Below are 12480 nucleotides of genomic sequence, written 5' to 3' on the forward strand. Positions count from 1 at the left end.
ACACAATTTGTCCTACTCCGAAGTTTATACAGTAAAAGATTGTTGAAGTAGCATATCACTTTCTGGATATTTTCATAGCTTTTGGAGCCCTGAACATTCTTCATTCTGATAACAGGAGGGAATTTTGCAACCAAATCAAATCGTAAACAGTTTATGTGAAATGTGGAGTGATATAAATATAGCTCACTGAAAACTGAGTCAGTCTCAAAGTTCTGTCGAACGGGTGAACCAAGATGTTGAGAACATGTTGGAAACAAATAAGATAGGAAATTGGTCAGAAGGATTAAAATTTGTTCAAAAATAAAAAACAAAGCATGTCAGGAGGGATTCAAATGTTCATCTTAATGAAGCTATCCTGTGATGTCCTGCAAAGTTGTCCTATGAAGCTAGGACTTGCTAACTCAGTTTTGCCACATAATTTGATTAGTAACATGACCACTGAACAGGATTTAGAAAAAAGTTATAAGTATGTATTACTAATGAATGTGTGGTTAATACAGAAAATGGGAAAACTAATCTCGAATCAACAGTTGATTTAGAATCGCAAGATAATAATAATGCATATGAAAAATAATCAGGCATAACAATGGAAGCAGATACTGAAGTTTGAATTGAAATGAAAGAACCAGATATATGCTCTGACACAACGGGTGCAATTATCAAGAAAACTCAAAATGTGAAAGTGTTTCGAGAGACAGTTAAGGAAGGACTTCAGAACCAGGCAAAGAAGCTGAAGACTGTGTCTACTAAAATCTTTCCGAAACCTACATTTGGACAAATACTTTTGGAAAAATGTTAAAATAAAAGTACCTGATATTGATAGATCAAAAATGGATCCAAAATGAATAATAGCCGTTATTAGAGATATTTAAGATGATGAGTTTTTATGTTTTTGATAGTAAGTTCGGTAAATTAAAATCGTTGTAAACAGGAAAGCAATTTATTTTTTTGTAAAGAAAAATTTTTTGAACATTGAAGTTGGTATAGAAGAAGTAAGTGTATGTGAAATAGTAAAAAAAAAAAAAAAAAAATTTTCTTTAGTTGGGGGACAAGGACTTAGAAAATGCAGCTGTTAAAAAAAGTGTACTACGAACATCTGTTTGTGCAAATCAGCTGATCTACTTTGTAAATCCAAATGCCATAACAATCAAACTTGTTGTAACAGGTAATAAAATGTATTAAAGTAGTAGTACTAAAGAAAAACATGCTACAGTTTTCTTATTTTTTTAGTTACGTGCTTATTTAACTCTACCTTATATGTTGTGGTATTTCAATTCCTAGGTTTTTAATCTTTTTTTTTTTTCCTCGTTTTCAATCTTAGAACTTTGTATTTATCAAGTAATAAAACAGAAGCTGCTTACAGTATCATCTGTATTCAGGCTTACAGTACTGGATATTAAGATCCTTCAAGATTCAGTGTTATTCAAGTTTGGCATGTTTGATAGTGAATACAAGTAAAATATGTTACAAATAAGAAATATTTGAATTTCAGTTATTATAGTTGATACTCAAGTCATAAAAATGTTATTTATTCCTTGTTAGTTGAAATCATAGTTTAGGATATTATGAGTTAAATTTTGTAAACTATATACTTAAAAAGAAAAACCTTTGAAAATTTGTCCTTAGGTGATAAAACAATATTAAAATATAGCATATAAGCATAAAATTAGAATTCAATAGCCAAGCCAGGATTTAAATTACTAAAGTTTAAAATGCTAGATTTAAATTACTAAAGTTAAAAATAGTGTGAAGACAGTCTCATGTTATTTCGAGCTTCCCAATAATGTTTAAGTAGAGAATTCTTTGTTAGAGCAGGACAAAGAAGGAAGTGATCACTATCCATAAAGCCAGAATGGCAGAGATAATCAAGACTATTAAAAATTCCAGTCTTACTCATATGGACAGCCCAGCAATGATATTCCACTGCTAATCAAAACACAACTATTGTATCTTCACAAGGCCACCAGTCTAGTAAATCATCAAAATCCTTGAGTTTTTCCCTCAATGTAAATTAAACAAAACCCTGCTGAATTTTAAGCTTCATGGCTCAAAGTTTATCTGAGACATCTATGAAAGTCTAAGAATGTTGTTGAAACTTGAGTTGGAAATTTGTATCTCATGAGACATGCACAGTTGTCCAGTTCAGTATAAAAGTAACTCTTAGGGTTGTTTTTTTCAGTGCCAGTCAAGGCGAAGAATCTGATTTTGCATTTGTTCCAATTTGTTCTTTAAATCCTCAAAGGCAGTTAGTAATTGAGTGCTGGAATATTTCATTACAGTAAGTAGGTTTGTAAGTTGTAAATAAAGTGAAAGTCGCATATCCCCACCTTACTCCTGTTGTTTAATTACATTGAAACAATTATTTATCCTTAACGTTTGTTACTCCACCCATTAATTCCAAGACCAATTCCTATTTAAGACAATTACCATGTAGTTAAAAGTTTAGAAACAATTATTTCAATGATAATTCCTCCAATCCATTAATTCCAAGACAAATTTCTATTTAAGACAATTCCCATTTAGTTAAAAGTTTAGTATTGAGGCACATGGATATTATTATATAAAACTCCAAGTCAAAAGGCTTGTGACACAATACAAAAGTTATACAGGCAGGCTTTTCTGTTTCTATGCATGTTATTTAATTGGCACCAAGTACTCAAGTCTTCATGACATCATTTAATTAACTATTTCTGTGTACCTTTTTTGAGGATGGAAGATCATATCACCAAATTTTCAGCATACATCAATACATTTACATCCCTATCTTCTAACATAAATATAAGATTGTTGACATGTATATTACAAAGGAACAGCTGAACATAGTATCCTAGGGAAGACGGGACTGAAGTTGCTTGTGATGAGATATGAGTAAAGTGTAATGCAATATGTTGTGTTATTCATAACACAGTGCATTTATTATAAGACAGATCATTTAAAAAAATCATTATTTGAGTTTTGCATTTCTATTTTGTATTTTATTTTCTATTACTTGATTCTCCCTTTAAAACAACTGTAATAATAGAGATACAAGACTGAAATAATGATTTTGTTTCTTACCTGCTTTAAAATGAACACACTGTATGTCAGTGTTAGACTAATATCAAATTATATGGAACTAGAAGCATATCTTCTGTCCTTCATTTCTTTCCAAATTCAGTACCAAGCATCATTTCATCATGTGGTGGAATATGCGAATTAAACTGTTGGTCATACAGGTATAATTCCACTGTGCTAATGCTGCAGCCATCCAAATTTTGATAGGGAACACCCCTGGGGATACATCTGAGTGTCTTCCATTTCTCGTTCCCTGCCACCAAACCACTCAAGAGGACTTTTGGCTCACTAGTCTTTTTAAATGGCCACATATCACACACATACTATTACACTAACAAACATCCATGCACTCTCTGGAATTTGAACCCAGGCCCAAAGTAGTATACTTTTAATGAAAACATAATTATAAGGTGGCAGATGAAATTTTGGTAGTTTGAATTTATTTGACATTTCCTATGTTATTAATTTTATGTGTTCAATTGTTATTATTTTCACTTCTATGTGCGGTTTTTATTGTTTCTTTTTTGTGCCGAAGAATTCAATGAGTTCATAGTACAACATCAGTAGTGATGCAATAATTTTTTTTTTTTTCTCACAGTTTACATAAATACAACTTTACAATGTTTGTAAATAATGCTTTTATATTCAATTATCTGGATTTAATATTTAAAGTAACAATACTTTTCCATTATGTGCCTGCCACCCTTTTTGACACCTGTGAAAGAGAAGCTAAACACATGTTGAGACCTAATGGTAGCATTATTGGTGGACTGTGTGTATGAACAAGAATAATTAAATACCCACATACTATTACAATAATACCTATAAGATGTGTGGCAGATGCATAATGGAAAAGTACTAAAGTAACTTCAATTAAGAAGAAGAGCTATCAAAAGCTCAACATTGGCTGGGAAATTTGTGAAAAGTATGTAATATTGAGAAAAAAATTGTGAGATTTTGCATAAATAACTAAAATAAAATAAATTGATATAGTTCAAGAAAAATAACTGAAAAGGCTGGAGGTAAAAATCCTGAGTTCATGACAGTTACTTTTGACTATGATCCTAGTATAAAGTGACCACATTTTCATTGAGACAAACCGGGACAAATGGAATGAAATGAAAATTGTAATTTAGTTATGAAAGCAGACCAATAATTCAAAAAATATATTTTATTGTATACATTCATATACTTTTCTATAAATATACAAAAATATATTTATTATTAACTATTGATAACTATAAAATATTTGCAAAAAACAATAATTTGAATATTATATTTTTTAATTAATTTAGAATTTTATTTAAAAAAATTATGATTTTCATTCACAGTTATATTTTTTATCTGAGTGAATACTTTGCAATAGATTCGGATCATTTATTGAAATGTCGTGAAATTTCTCACATGAATTGGTCAAATTATATTTTATCCTTAATACAGATTTTAGAGTTTTAATGTTCAACTGCATTTTTTCAATTGTCCATATTTTATTGATACTAGAAAACACACGTTCTGTTGCTGCATTTGTTTCTGAAAGAGCGTGTGTTCTAAAGTTTTCAAAATATTTTCATAAGGAATATTATTCTGTTCAAAATGAAGGAATAACTCCGTCCATTTTTTAACTGTTTCCGCATTTGCAGACAACCAACATTTCATTTTTTCTTCAGTAACATATCTTTTTACCAATGACACCTCATCAAAAAGACCATTTTCGCAAATATTATTTTTCAGAAAATGGTTACTACTATATTAAAAAGATTTTTCTACATATTCCCATAAAATCTCCTTTTTTAAAGTCACCAAATTCTTTTATATTCAATTTCTACGCTTTCACAAAAATCCTTCAAACTTTCAACACGTGCAGTATATATATAAAAATATGAATAAATTTTTGCAATAATATTTTCAAGATCCACTGGAAGTAATTCAGATGCTGTTTGAATAGTACAGTCAAAAGTCTTTAATCCGGACTCGTTGGGGCTTCGGCGATTCCGGATTATAGATCATCAGTTTAAATCTGGTAAGATCGCATGCAGAAATTATAAAATTAAAAATATGAAACCGTAATTTATAAAATAATGAGCAATTATGATCGAAAGGGTATCAAAATTTACAAAAAAAGAAGCTTAATATTTATTTGTTTACTTTATTAAACATTTCTTTCAACGCGCGCATGCGTAAAGCATACATTACGCATAGTCGAAATTAGAAAATTGCAACCAGAAAACTATTTGATTTGTATTCGTGATATTTATAATGACGAGGAATTTGATTTAAATCGTATCAAAGACGGAGTAGATCGAGATGTAATACATTTAGTAAGGAATTATAAGCCGACTAAAATAAAAACATCTGCCTTGAAGATAACGATAGTGCTGACAGATCAACTTCCAGTTTATTGCTCGCCGCGACGTCCCCCCCCCCACGCAGAGCAGCGTAAAATTGATAAACAGATTTCGGAATGGTAGATAAACAAAGGATAGGCCTTTATCCATTTTTTGTAGCAATTCCACTTTTTGTTTGATGGACATCGAAACATACTTTCGTTTTGTAGATCCTTTGGGAGCTCCAGCATCGGAAATTCTATTTGACATAATCGAAAGTTCAAGCTTACTTTTATAAAATTGCTCTTACAGTCTGCAAAAAATAATAAGCCGGATCCAATCCGAAGATTAAGGAACAACGCAATCATCAACATTAACTGTAATAGATAATTAGATAATTTTAGCTTATACCGTCTGTTATTAAACGCGCACGCGAAAACGTATTCTACGCTTGCGCAGACGCATATGCAAGTCGTAAAGGTCTTGCGCGCACGCGTAAACGCCTATGCGCATGCGTCAACGCGGTGCATGTGCAGAAAGATTTTAGCTTTGAGGTTCGGATTATAGATCATTCCGGATTATGGGTGTCCGAATTAACGACTTTTCACTGTATTGTGTAGAATGTGTGCTGGACAAGCTACTCTAATAATTTTGTGGTTCAAATGTTCGTTAAGTTCGTAAAAACGTTATTGATGCTTCTTCTAGCTTTTCCACCAAAATTTGCATTAGTGTTATCCTCACAATAGGCAATGATTTTATAGTTCAAATTATTATTTTTTAAAATAGTACTTATTGAATCAAAAATTATTTCTGAAGTTTCACCCGGCAGTGAAATAAAATCTAATATTCTAATTTTAATTTCTGTTTTTAGATCAAAAAGTTTAACAATTGTGGAAAATAATTTTAAATCTTTGTGGTTGGAAGCATCATAATATATGGATATAAATGTGCATTTAAAATCTAATTGTTTCTGCAATTGTGAAAAGAATATAGTGAAAAAATATTACAAATAATTGCTTCAGTTTTTGTCGTTGCATCTGCAAATTTTTTGTCGTACAATGTTTTGATCATTTACGATGTACAATCAATTGATCTGAAACTTTGATTGTGGTTTATAGTGTGGAAAGCAAATAGCCCTTCAGCTAATGCTAGCTGTTCCTCCATTAACAATAGATATTCCTTGACGAGACGTAACGACAATGATCGAACATCACCGAGTAAATCTAACTCCTTACATCACCTATTTTAGTGTACTCTGCATACATTTTATGTATTTTTATTTCTTTATATTTACTATAATAATTAATAAATAATAGGTAATATATTTTAACAGTACATTTAAAATAAGAAATGCAGATGTTTTCTAAAAAAGCGGGACATTTTTAAAAATCTGTGGGGCACGGGACAGTCCTCCAAAAAGCAGGACTGTCCCGCCAAAATCAGGATGTGTTATCCTAGTAATTTTGCCATTAGTAATAATGAGAGCAATAATTGAATTGCTTTAGCATTTTTCTCTTCATAAAAGAAATTGAGTAATGTACTTCAACATTGATGTGATAAGATAGAATCCTTCTGTAAGTGAAGGCAAAGAACTGAAAGATCTGCTAGAGAAAGGAGATAATTATTTTATTTTAGAAAATATTCACCAAATCATTGCATCAGGGACTTGAACAATGGAGATCATAATTAATTAATCATAGTGAAGAAAAAGACCATGCATTTTGCTTCTGTTTTAGCTGTTTTTCAGTAATAAAAAATCACTCTCTTATGATGGATATAAGGACTTGGAGCATTTACATCTGCCTCTGAAATGAAATAAAAGATGTCTAAAAACCATCTGAAACCTCATGAGAGCTGGCACTAGAATCCGTTCGGTCACACCAAATGACGTTATTTAGAAATAGGGGCCCACCAGCGGCCGAGCGGTAAAGTCGCCGAACACTGGTAGTTCGGTCCGAGGTTTGAATCCTGCAAACGGGCTGGCTGCATGGCTGTTTTCGTGGTTTTACCCATGTGTAACGTGTATCAGTTTCCCTTAGAAAGTCCTCCACAAAGACATCCCTCCCCCTAGGCAGATAGCCCTCAAGGCTTTGCCATAGTTAAATAACCTAACCTAACATTTAGAAATAGTTGAGATTACAACAAGTGGAAAAAAAATCTAGTGTTGAAAAGGCCTAATCGTGAATCCCATAAGAAATGATTCACTTGTAATCTAAAATAAGAGACAATAGATTCGATGCAATAAAATTATTAAATGTAGGCTTTAGTGTATAAAAGCATAGCAAAACATGTAATGGCCACTTCCCAAACTTCAGCTGAACTTTTATATCCAAATTGTTACTGAAAATATCTAAAAGACTACTTTAAATTATTTCAGAAAAAAACATTAAAGTAAGTTGGTTTATTTCATTTCTGGGACTAAATAAAAGAAAATAATTTATGCAGAAAAGCATTAAAATATAATGATTTATTTTGTTTCTGGGAAGATAAAACAGAAGAAAAGTTATGCAGTCGGGAATGCTAAGTAATGCGACATATTTTTAGATAATAGTCATTAAATGATATAAGCAAAATACATTATAAGGTTTCTTAATGTGGATGAAGGTATGTTCCATGTATAAAAATTTCTGAAAATTTCACATATGAAAATATATTCTGAAAATTCAATTTAAACTGAATATTTATATTAACAAACATTTATCAGATGCAAATATTCTTGTCCCAAACATGTGTGCTCAAAGTCATGACAATAGATACCACATGAAAAGAATACATTTAGGAGTTCCATAAATAATGCATTAGGGATTTGAAGCACAGAGCTGATTTTTATATTATCTCTTTACATTCTCTGAATCATAAGAACTGATTGAATTAAAAATAATGCCTCAACGTTTTCTGGTGAAAGGTCTAGAAATTATGTGTTTTTATAATTATAAATATCAATACATATTTTTGAGGTTACACTGAGGAATTTTTAAAACATATATTGCAATGCTGACTCTAACTAAGTAGAGCATTACGTAGATATTTTTTTGCCTTAAGCAGAGGCATACCCCTATGTTTATTGAAATTAATGATATTTATACGCTTTCATATTCATTGAAGATAAATATTTCAAATCACAACATTCTAACACTTATAATATGTTCAATCATAGCTTTATATATTCAGAAAAATTATGTTACGAATAATGATCTATATTTATAAACTGAGAAAAGTTTAAAAAATAGCAAATATCAAAGAAACAATAGATAGCAATGTAAAAAATGCTGTACTAGTTATGTAATTTTATATACAGTCAAAAGTCGTTAATTCGGACACCCATAATCCGGAATGATCTATAATCCGGACCTCAAATCTACACACTTTCTGCGCATGCGTCGCTTTGACGCATGCGTGTAAGACCTTTACGGCTGCGAATATGCGTGTGCGCATGCGCATAATACGTTTACGCAAGCGCGTTTAATGTATAACGGACGGTATAAGCTAAGCTGAAATTATCTAATTCAGGTAATGTTGCAGATTGCGTTGTTCCTTAATCTTCGAATTGGATCCGGCTTATTATTTTTTGCAGACTGTTACAGCAATTTTATAAAAGTAAGCTTGAACTTTCGACTATGTCAAATAGAATTTCCGATATATATTTACTAATATGTAAAGGATCTACAAAGCGAAAGTATGTTTCGAAGTCCATTAAACCAAAAGTGGAATTGCTGCAAAAAATGGATAAAGGCATATCTTTTGATTATCTGATCATTCCGAAATATGTTTATCAATTTCACGCTGCTCTGCGGGGAAAGGGAAACGACACGGCGCGCAATGAATTGGAAGTTGATCTGCCAGCACTATCCTTATCTTCAGGTTATTTTATTTGGCTTATAATTCCTTACTAAATGTAGTACTTCATCTCGATCTCCGTCTTTGATATGTCCTCCTCATTATAATTCGCTTCCGATAGTGAAGAAAGTGACATAGAGGTTATTGAAAACGGAAAAATTTCGATTGACAAATTAGTCGGTATTCTCGACACAGCAATTATAGGACTTGAACAGCGGAACTTTGTAACTGAAGAAGAAATTATGTCTGTTTATAGAATTAAAGAGAAAGTATTATCACATAAAACAAAGTAACTTAAACAACTTACATTGAAAGAAATGTTTAATAAAAAAAACAAATAAATATTAAGCTTTTTTTTTTTTTTTTTTTTTTTTTTTTTTGTAAATTTTGATATCTTTTAGATCATAATTGTTCTTTATTTCATAAATTACGGTTTCATATTTTTAATTTTATAACTTCTGCATGCCATCTTACCAGATATAAACTGATGATCTATAATCCGGAAAAATCGATAATCCGGAATCGCCGAAGTCCCGACGAGTCCGGATTAACGACTTTTGACTGTATATAATTTAATTCTCCTTACCTTTATAGAACAATATCATCAATATTTTTTCCAGAAGGAATTTGATAGCTTAATTCATATCCTATACAAAGAATAGATGAAGATGTTTCATAATTTTTTATTATTTTAAGATTATAGAAGCTTCTCTTATCATCAGCAACAGTAACTGGGAATATTAGCCTTATTTCAGCTTCAAATTTCATTATGATTGAACTAGGCTGTAATTAGAGAATTATCTTCAAAAGATTTAAAGCAGTCTTACTGTTCAAATAACTGGTTTTTAAAGCTAGAAAGTTGTGATGAAATTTTTATTTGTATATCATTTAGGTATTTAAATGCTAAATTATAAGCTTCTTCATTTGGATAGCTTAAATTTTATTAATGTTAATTTTTCACTGATTAGAAAATGAAAGTCAAAAGATAACTCGTTAAATTTACATATCTCAGTTTTTTTTTTTTTTTTTTGTTGTTGTTGTTGTTGTAAGATTAAAACGTATATTACTTCTTTCATTTCTACTACGAGAATTCCCCCCTACAAAATTAGTTCTTTTATCAATTTATTACATTTTCACCTTCTCTTCAGATTAGGTTACTTATATTTAAAGCTAAATATCAAATTTCTAAAAAATGTTTTCAGAAATAATTTTATGTCTTCATTCTAATCAACGACAATCCCTGTTTTTTATATTTATATAAATAATTCAATTCAGTTGTAGATTGTCAGGATTTCTTTGGTATGGGAGATGTGAAGAATTAGCAATGCTTTCGCCGGGACTCGAACCTAGACCTCTCGAATACGCACCGAGTATTCGAGGTTACATGAACACCACGAAACATTACACCACGAAAGCATGCAGAAAGGAGGGGGGGAAATATCTTAGGGAACCCAATCGCCAAATCCTGATGGCGAAGAATCATCATCCACCATCTTTTAGGTCGGGGCCACTGTAGAGTCATTAGTTTATTTTCGAGCAAGAGGATATGGGAAATGAGAAATACCCTCGTCAGGACTCGAACCTCGTCCTTTCGAATACGAAACGGATGTGCTAACAGTTACATCACGAAGGCATGCTGAAAGGAGGGAGAATAACAAAGCAAAATAAAGGAAATTTTCTCCTGGGAAATTCGAAATAAAATTTAGAATGCAAAAGTGGGCTATTGTGGTAATAATTGGCAATTAAGAAAGCATTTTTAGATTTGAATATAAGCTACCAGATAATAAATAAAGGTACAGCAGTGTAAATAAAAACTAAATAGTAGAGTAAAGCAGAAGAATTATTGCTGATTCCATGGACAGATCCCGACTTTTTAAGGGGAATCATAATAACATACCTATATATTGGGTTTTAACGAAACTTTCCCGCCACCTCAAATATCGTCTTCGTAAACATTATACGCTGGCGTGTTTAATCATATTTTGTCAAATGGTTTTTGGCATTTGAAAAAAAGAGATTTATTTTAGAACACTCATAGAGATATTAGGTATTTTTTGGAAGCAGAACAAGGGAAAAATTAGCAACACCTTGGCCGGGAATCGAACCACAGACCTCTAGAATACTCGCCGAAATTCTTTATATACTCTCCCTTTTAAAGGGCGTCTGGGGTTTTAGGGGACCCAATCGCCAAATCCTGGGTGTGGAGAATCATCATCAACCACCCTTTTAGTTCGGGCGCCACTGTAGAGACATTAGGTATGTTTTGGGAGTAGGAGAAGTTAAAAATGAGCAACACCTTCGCCGGTAATCGAACCACGGACCTCTGGAATACGCGCCCAGCGTGCTGACGACTACACTGCGAAGGCATGCTAATAAGGCGGGAGAACTAGCTTATACACTGTGTTGTGAAATTTGTAAAAAATTATCGTTACTATTAAGTACAAGGTGTCTGAAATAGAACTATCACGCTACCAGATTAGAACCATCATTTACTTCCAATTCTGTTTCAAAAAATTAGCGACAAAATGTCACCAAATCATGTGCTACAGCTTTAGGTACTAATGTCATAACATATGACACTGTGAAGGTTTGGAACCGAAAGTTCAAAAACAAGGGCTGGGATCAAAAGCAGAGCGCTCTGGCAGGCCTACTGACGTTGATGAGGCCCGCTTGCGAGAACTTGTAGAAGAAAATCAGTATAGAACCCATCGAGAGCTTGTTAAGGAGTTAGACGTTAGTCCCATATCCATTAGCCGCGCTATACGTCGAATAAACTTGACGTATAAGTTCAATCGCTGGGTGCCACATGAACTGTCTTAAAAAGATAAGGATATACGTTTTCGGACCTGCACTAATCTGCTCGAATATCAACGCAAGGACAAAATTCTAGACCGGATCGTCACTTGTGATGAAAAGTGGATTTACTTCAATAACACAGGCCGAAAAGAGAGTTGTTCTGTGGCCTGTGAGCCCGTTGGCAGCGTCGCAAAGCGCAATTTAACTAACAAAAAGATACCTTCCAGAATACGTTGGCTCATGCGAGCAGTGTGTGGTCGGGCGTTGTACTGCTGATAGAGGGCATTGGCCACTCCCTGAAGGTACAGAAGTGTCAGCAGCCGCAGCACATGATCCACGTATCATTGGGCCGTCATAGTGCCTTGAATACGAACTAGAGGTGACCTGGAATCGTAAGCAGTTGGCCCCCAAACCATGATGTCGCGCAGAGGAGCGTTCCACAATTGCTGCCGGGATTGAACCTGTCTCC

Source organism: Stegodyphus dumicola, chromosome 11 (genome assembly GCF_044657685.1).
Source record: "Stegodyphus dumicola isolate Sdum_Otavi_A_Nest chromosome 11, ASM4465768v1".
NCBI classification, from domain to species: Eukaryota; Metazoa; Arthropoda; class Arachnida; order Araneae; family Eresidae; genus Stegodyphus; species Stegodyphus dumicola.